The sequence below is a fragment of the Anas platyrhynchos genome, chromosome 1, assembly GCF_047663525.1.
Source record: "Anas platyrhynchos isolate ZD024472 breed Pekin duck chromosome 1, IASCAAS_PekinDuck_T2T, whole genome shotgun sequence".
Taxonomy (NCBI): Eukaryota; Metazoa; Chordata; class Aves; order Anseriformes; family Anatidae; genus Anas; species Anas platyrhynchos.
In genome coordinates, this window is record NC_092587.1 from 65,496,247 (window position 1) to 65,504,673 (window position 8,427).

The window sequence follows — 8,427 nt, forward strand, 5'->3', positions numbered from 1 at the left end:
CCCACACCCCGCGCTCGGATCGGAAGGGCCCGGGCGGTGATTGGCGGAGGGGAGGGGAGCGCGGAACGGGATTGGCGGAGGGAAAAAAGGGGTGGGGCTAAGGAGGGGGCGGGGCGATGGGGAGAGGAGGGGCTACGGGGAGGGGGCGGGGCGAGGCAGCGACCGTTTAAAGTGCCCCGGGCGGGGGCGTGCGCGCGCGCGGCGGCAGTTAGGGGTGGGCGCGTGCCGTTAACGGTCGGGTCCCTGAGGCGAGGGGGGTCCCCGAGCCGCGGCAACGCTCCTCTCCGGGCCTCGTGTGCGCGCTGCGAAGCCACTGCGGTCCCGTCATGGTGTGCCGCCTCCCCTGCCCTCCTGCCCCGCTCGCTGAGGCAGCGGGGAAGGCCCAGATACCGAGTTTTCCAACCCTACCTTAACAGAATTTTTTTTTGACTTCCATCAGCTGTTAAAGATTTTGGGTTTGATTTTGGCTTGAAAAGCAGTCAGATCCTGCAATAACGTGATACAAACCAAAATGGTACCGCTCATAAGAGATGCACCAAATGAGCTCATGACATGGCAGAGGAAATTCTTACTCTGCCGTGGTGTGACAAATATCAGCCAGAAGTGCACAATTCCCAAATCGCTATCTATATCCCTGCCTGAGAACAGATGGAGGGAAGCCTTTGGCTGATACAAACTTGGCTCAGCCCACCCTATTTACTGATGGAGTTTCCATGAGCATAGAAATTAGAGCTACCGGTTGCAGTCACTTGAGAGCCGCAGCCAGCTGACTCAGCTTACATGGTGGAAAATCTGGCAGAGACGTCTGTCCTTACCTGAGCAGGTGCCTGTGTTCGTACACGTGCAGGTGCCAAGGGGCAGGCAGACCTGCAGGCAGTGGATATTCCCCCTTTGGAAGTCACCCAAGGTCAGTGGTGTAGCAGTTCTTTGCAGGGGAGGCAGCAGCTCATGTTAACTGCTGATAGCCAAAAGATTGAGGTGTTTTTCCCTACAAAGATGCAGGCTGAGGATGTGTTAAATTACTGCAAGATGGAAGTAGGTGGAGGAGAGGGTTCACAGATGGCAATATAGAAGATATTTTTAAATGCTTTCAAAGAGGCCAATGCATACAGTGTGTCCACTGATTGCCAGCTAGGCACTTTGCCTCTGAACAATCAGGAGGGCTGTCAATTTAACAGTAATCTTTGTAAAATGCTAATTAGGAACCAAACAATTCCCATTAGGGAACTGGAGATCCATCTGCACTCGAGAATGAAGCTGCCTATGCCATCCACAGCAAGACTTGTACGTTTTGCTTTGGTATCTGGGAATCCAGCAACAGAGAGGCTTAGTCATATGACAGGGTTATTTGCATCATTATGCTGTCAGATTCCCAGAGGAGTTTTCACAATGCACTGTAAGAGGAAGGGTTTAAACAAGTAGAACTAAAGCAAAAACAAAGCACTGTGCTTCCTTTGCATGTCTCCTTTTACTGCCTGCACGTGGTGTTCAGAGGGGAGGAGGGTGCAAGGCAATACCATACAGAACTTTAGGCTAATAAAACACACCCTCGAGAGCACACAAAAGCGAGGGGTTGGGATATCGCTACAAAATGGCTACTCCATAGAAACAAGCTAAGAAAACTGAAACCCTGCAGCTCAGCCTTGCAGAGTTCTGATGTTCCAGGCTTGTGATGTACAAGGTGAGCCCATCGCCGTCTGTTCCCTGAGGCCTTTACAGTACTGCTGCTTTGCACTGGGCTAGATAACAATCACCTGGCGTCAGCAAAGCAGCGATTCCCCGTGAACAAGTGCCTGCAAGCACCATAAAACCGGGTGCCTTGCGCTCCAGAAGTCACCTCCAGTAAGCTGGCCAGCAGTCGAGGCAGCAGTCCCAAACCAACCCAGGGAAAAACACCGTGGCTCAGGATTCAGCTCTTAAAAGGAGGTGAGCTGCTGCTGCTCAAAATAAGGTCAGGGTATGGCACAGTGCCCCATTTCGAAAAATCAATATATACAAAAATAGTGCCTGCCTTCTTTATATATTCAGGTTCTAAAATAACTGAAGGTTCACAAGGGCCGGCTGCTGCTCCCGGTTAGAGAAGGATTACAGCAAGGAAGGCAAGTTACAGAAGAAAATCCAAAGAAGCTTTTAGTTTCTCCATGATATCAAAGCTATTTTCACAGTAAAAATGGCCAAGGAATCTTGAATTCTCTGTTGACAGCCTTCCAAAACTCAGAACTGGCCAGGTGCATGGCCAGTCCTGTGGGAATTGGTAACCTCTTCAAATACTGAGAACTAACGAGTAAAAACAGCAAGGGAATTTTCAGATGAGGAGGCGATCACTGAATTCCAGGGCTGGAAGGGGTACTGAGAGGTCCTCTAACTCCATCCCTGTGAAAGCATCTCTGCCCCATCTGTTTGACCCCTTAGAGACCTCCAACGCTGCAGACACCACAGGCTACGCAGGCAAGCCACTCTGTTCTCATGATTCACTCTTCCTGCCTTTATTTTTTCCATAGTGATTTACCTGGATCCCTTTTACCATAATTTAAATCTATTTCTCAAGCTACCCATCAAAGACAAAGGAAACATTTGTTCCTTTCACCTTTGCAGCTGCCTTTTCATTGCATGAAGACGTACTGTGTCACTTCTGATTACATTCTCTGGATCTAAATGCCATTTCTTCTTATCTGTCTTCTTAGGTTACACTGTGAGACCTCTGGTGATTCGTGATGCTCATATTTGGAGGCTCTCAGTTTAGTTCACGTCTGTCCTGAATTTCACTGCCAGGAACAGCACACAGCGTGCTCCCAGTTGTGGCCTTACCACTGGTATGTTGAACAGAAGGAGCACTTGGAGTGTTCTGCAAACACCCCTCCAGTTTGTACATCTTAGCGTGATGTTTATGGTGCTAGAGGGTTTTGTGTGCTTTCCACATACATGTCACTTTGTAAAAGTCAAGGCAACAACATGAAAGCAAAGTGACACTGAAGCATTTGAAATGCTCTCCATTAACCAGAACTTTTGTCTCCCGTACAAAAGTGTTTCTGCTAAAAGTCACTGCATTTATATTGCTGCCTGCTGGAGGCGATTTAATGTGGGATCTCTGTGATGGGTTATATTGCCTTATTTTCTGATGCTCGCATCTACTTGGGTAGCTAAAGCATATTTCCTTTATGTAAAAGTAATCTGTATACAAACCAGCTGCTGAATGCTTCCAAAAGAAGCAATGTTTCCCGAAGAAACCGAGGGACAGCAGAGAAAATCTAGTCTACAGAGGTCTTAAAATTTGCTGTCTTCTGCATCAGCTTCAACCATTAGCAGGAAAAAGTGTCCAATTCTGGGGAAAATGTGAAGAGCTTAACCCCTAAGCAATAACACAGGTGTTCAATTTGTCTTTGAAATACAAGGCAGAAGTCATCATGAACCCTATGTCCTCCTGCATGCCAGTGGATATTTATCGCATGAGCATTTGAGTAACTGTAATATTCATAAAATGAAAGTTTTTAACCCTTTCCGCCACCCCTGAACACACAAGTCCACACTAATCTGGAGTGATGTTGTGTGCAGGGGTGGCAGCTGAGTTCCAAATAAACTGCTAGTGGTGTTTCATTACAGGAAAGCAAATACAAGTCTAATTCACTTTGAAAAAGTACTTATTGGCTCACCCTGTAAACACAAAGGCTTTTCTAGGTCAAAACTTCTCCAGCTTGACAGAGCAATAAAAAGCCAGCCCCCTGATCCACTAAACTTTGAGCATTTAGAAAAACATTTCTAATCCTTCAGGCTAAGAAAATACACATCCAGATAGGAACTCATAAGGAAACTCTCCCTGCAGCTACATGCAAATCTGCTGAATGTTGAGTGTAAACTGAGCATTTGGGAGTATTTTAGGAATTAGAGAGGCTCTGGGTCTGTCCACACACACTCCAGGTAATTTCACTGCTCACAGATTGTCCAAGTTGTAAAATCTAAAATTGCAGTCAGGTTTGCTGCTACTACTCAGGACTGTGGGCATATGAGAAGCTAATGAGAAACACACAACTTTCACTTCACTACACTGTACTATATATCTTTTTTTAATAGAGACAACCTAAAAGAAAGGCTACACAAGGGCAGAAAAATCCCTCCCAGAACAGTACAGGACAGTAAGGAAAAGGAACCCGGATGATTTTGACTTCATGGTTGCGTATAGAACACCTGGACATGTAAAGAGGTACAAGACCACCTAAAACAGAAAGACAAGTGCTTTTCAATGAGCAAAATGTAAATATGCAAGAAGATAACTGTTGTCATCCTATGCGATTAATGTATTAAACAAAAAATCATGAGTACAGCAGTTCCTTTTACTCAGATAGTCCTTGAGAAGGAATAAAGAAAAAGATTTAAATATGCCTTGGTCGAGTAGAATGGGAAGAAAGGCCTACGACGTCGTCACCGAGACACCTCATTGGTTCTTGACCTAATTTGGGCTACAAGAGTCCTGCACAAGGGCTGCCTGTGCAGGGCTTCCCCTGGGTCTGGTTTACTCCACATAGCATGCATTAAGGTCTAGAACGCGTGTTTCCTTTTTTGAGTTTGGATTAGGAAGGAGTCTGAGCCATGTTTTGTATACTTGTTTTTAAAACAACATCATTTTACTCCTCTAAACAAGCTGTGTAGAGCAGCTCCATTGTGTTGTTGTCTAGAAATAACCAACAGGCCTGATTCTCAAACAAGTCTGGAAGTTTTCTTCAAGCTCTTAACTTATCCATGGTTAGACTCTCTAGCAAAAGGCTCTGGGGTCCTCGTTGAGAACCTCACTGTTTTACTCGTAGTATTAGATCTGTCCTTTGGCAAGCTACGAAAAAGACTCTACCTATGTTCCATCCAAATTCATCACTGTTTAGAGAAGTATTAATAAAAAGGGGAAAGTAAATCGATGAAGTCACTTTATTGATCCTGAAAACGTGGAACTGCTATTAATAAAACATGTTTATGTTGTTTCATGGGTAGGTCAAAGTCCTGGTAGGGGTGTGTTTGTCATTGTAATTCATGTGCGGCTTCATCAACAAAGTATTTGTTATTGCAGTATTGTATTTATTCATCTCCTGTTTTCCTCCCCCACAGCCAGAACATCTGCTAAACGTTTCTGAATCTGAGCTTGTTGGGATAGGGCCCATTACTTTTACATATTTATGAACTGTGTGGTACACTGGCATTCATTCAGCAAAGACGGCTTCCCGAGGCTCATGCACGAATGACATAAACCGGTACTGGCTTATGTGCAGGAGGTCTGCATGTGCAGAGTTCACAGAGGGGCTGGAAACCCTGTTACATGCAGAAGTACTTAAGCACCACTGCTGAAGAGGAACATAACCAGCTGCTAATATCTGTGTGATGCAGGAATGCAAAAAGGAAAAACAGGTATTTATGAAGTCCTAAGGAATTGTAATGAAGAGTAATGTAATAAAATGGAATGAGAAGAATTTGTGTCCGACCCTAGAAACATCCCTTGCCATCAAAATACTTTAAAGTTTGGTGGAATGTTCCAAAAAAAGCAAAAGCTACAGTGCTTGTGTTAGTTGTAACAGAGTGGACAAAGCAGAACACAGAACTGCTTCTTGGGGTGGAAAAATGAACAAATAATTCATTTCTGATTTCTGTTTTTCTTATTGTAGTCCAGTATCTCATGCCAGCACTCGCACAGGCACATCTTTATGCTATTTACACACTGAAGGGAGTGTATTCTGCCTTCATTGTGTGGAGAACTTACACATGTGACTCCCATTACCACAAACAGAAACTATGTTCATAAATTTCCCTTTTGTGTGTGGACTGAGTGGACCTGTCACTATTTGCTTTTCCGGCTAGACTGCAAACAGTGCCTTTCCAAAGCAGAAGTTGTAATATTTTCAAACCTCATGAAAAACAGTGTAGCCCATCTCCTCTCAACTGTGAGAGCCATCCATGCTCTGAGGATCATCTGGCTGCCTAAATCCATGCCAGCAACAGAACACAAGCACAAGCACAGTCTAATAGTCTTAATGAGATTACAGCTACAGATGCCCCAGTGCTGCTGTCTGGCCAAGGAACAGAACAAGCATCAAATTCATCTGGAGAAAAAAGAAAAAAAAATCCCCTTAGCTTGCATGTGAGTGGGTTGCAGTTTAACCAAGATTTCAGAACTATGGTGTGCCAGATCCCTTTGATTTTTTTTTTCCAATGCATAATTGTTTTTTATAAAGCAGCATATTATTCTCACGGATCTTGAGATTCAATTAATATTTTGCCAGTGTGAATTTAAAACTGGTTCTCAGACTGCTCTGTAGCCCTAATACATTTAGAGATGCCTATTGTTAGCTGTTCCTGACTGATCTCACACATGGCTTTTGTATGTTTCCTACTGTCTGTTTGTGTGCTTGCCTATGATATCCATGTGCTACAGTGGAGTGTGGTGGATCTGTGCCAATATAATCGTTCTTTTTTATCAGCGGTTTATCTGATGCATTTGTTTGGCTCACTGGACAGAAATTATTTGTAACCCTATCCCACATAAGAAGAATACTCTTTCTGCACCTGTTCCAAGCAGCATTTGGTTTGCTTACTGCTAAAATTCTTCATCTTAACAAAAACAAATGAGGATGTATAACAAAGGCTGGAAAATGAAAGAGCTGATCTTTGGATAGCGCTGTATCAGATGGCTAGGATGCACAACCTGGTACCGATGCATTCAGGTGTGGATTGTGCTGCTCTGACTGCAAACTGCAGGTACTGCCATGCGGATTTCACTATGCTTGCTTGGTGCCAGCAGGTGAGAAACCTGCTGCAAGTGGCTAAGTCTGCAGCCCCTGCAGGACTTCATGCCTAGAGCAGAAAATCCAGCAGTAACACCTTCACAGATTTTGCATGGAGGTTGTTTAAAAGAGCTAGCACAATAGAAAATCCCTCCCCTTCAAAGCAGGGAAAAACAGATTTTTGTAGTTGCTAAGAAACGATAAAAAACATTTTCAGCGGAAGGCGCGAGAGGCCAGCGGGGTCAGTACTCACAGAGCAAGGCTGTAGAAGTGACCTTCTCACACAAGTCAGCTCCTCCCCGACAGGTGCTCATAGCTCGCCCGCCTCTGCCAGGGTAAGCGCCCAAATCAGAGCCACTCGCTGCTCCTCGGGCCCTGCCTCCGCACAGGTTTCTCCCCGGAAAGCCTGCACAGGCAATTCTCTCTTTCTTTAGCTCTGCAAGGTGAAGGCGAAGTAAAAAGGAGCTGGGGACTGGGATGCGAAGCTCCTTCTGCGCGTCCTTCCCGGAGCATCATCGCGCAGGGGCTGGGGGAGACGGGCGATGCTGGCTCTGGCTGCCAGTTCGTCACCACTGCCATGGCAACGCAGCAGTGGTCTCCTTTGGGAGCCGGGCGGCAGCGGCAACCCCAAATGCTCGCATTGCCCCCTCCTCCTCCTCCTCCTCCTCCCAGGCCTCTGACCAGGGTAAGCCACCCATGCTCAAGGAAGGCTGTTTTAGACAGCGAGTGCTTCCTGCCCACACGTGCACCTTTGGCTGCTCCCCTCACGGAGCCCCATCTTGTTTACGGTGTGGCAATGCTGGCAGCATCCCCAGGGAGCCCTCACTGCCCCTGGGAAACCCTGCGACATGCACAACAGGGAAGAGGAACCTTGTTCTGGCAAACCTCGGAGCATCAATGCGTGCCCACCAGTGCCTGAAGAACAGCTAGGACAGGGTGCCATAATTCTGTCTGAGCAGGTGACCGAGCAGCTGAGGCAGCAATGGGGCATTGTTCTGCCAGGTTTTTCTCTGCCAACATGAGCGAGTGCAAGTGTGTCTGTGAGGCCCCGTCTACAGCTACAGGGAAGCTGTAGGGCAGGCAGAGCTCCTTTGTTCCTGTCTCCTGAACTAAAGCCTCCTCACTTTATCCTTTCTCGGTCTTAACATTGCTGTTCTCTACTTATTTAAAATATTTTTATGACAGCATTGACATAAATGTCATTAGTAATGTGGTAGGACAGCCTGCAGGCACAGAGCCCTACAGACTCTGTGCTCTATTTAGAGAAGAAGTCAGGACTGCAGAGCAGGCGTTATTTTGCTGGACAATGAACAATTCAGGCTTGTTTTGGAAAGCAAATCCTTGGATAGTTAAATAATACCACTTGTTTACGAGAGACTATTTATCTCATCTTCTTAATAAAACGTCACTAATGGTTCTTTGTTGCTCTCCATATTATTCTCTCCTAATGCCAAGTGCTTCTTTTAAGGTAAGAGATTTCCTCTCTCAGGATGCCCGTAACAAATACAGCTCTTTGTACGCGTAGGTGGTAGGGATGAAAACAAACAAGCAGCAGTTAAAACCCACACTAACTTTCCTGTCCTCACTTTTAACCCAAATTGCTTGAGCTTTCCCTGACGATGGCTCATCATAACCTGCTGGATAGGGACAGGCCTCCTGATGCCAAAAT

The 8,427-nt window shown here is 45.8% G+C and overlaps 1 protein-coding gene and 1 long non-coding RNA gene across 3 annotated transcripts in view; one reads left to right on the forward strand and one right to left on the reverse strand.

Moving 5' to 3' along the window:
• MICAL3 (microtubule associated monooxygenase, calponin and LIM domain containing 3) overlaps positions 1–7,429 on the reverse strand; it is a 161,708-nt gene extending 154,279 nt beyond the window's left edge. The window contains exon 1 of the mRNA XM_072040058.1: positions 7,012–7,429. The gene's annotated coding sequence lies outside the window, so the exon portion shown is untranslated. The remainder of the gene's footprint in view (positions 1–7,011) is intronic.
• Positions 149–6,197, forward strand: LOC106017355 (uncharacterized). Of its 2 annotated transcripts, none has more exons than XR_011810357.1 (4): positions 149–1,926; positions 2,685–2,813; positions 4,069–4,198; positions 5,092–6,197. It is a non-coding gene; the product is annotated as an uncharacterized lncRNA (long non-coding RNA). The 2 variants fall into 2 exon arrangements; XR_011810358.1 differs by having other exon boundaries at positions 149–907.
• Positions 7,430–8,427: the final 998 nt, after the last annotated feature.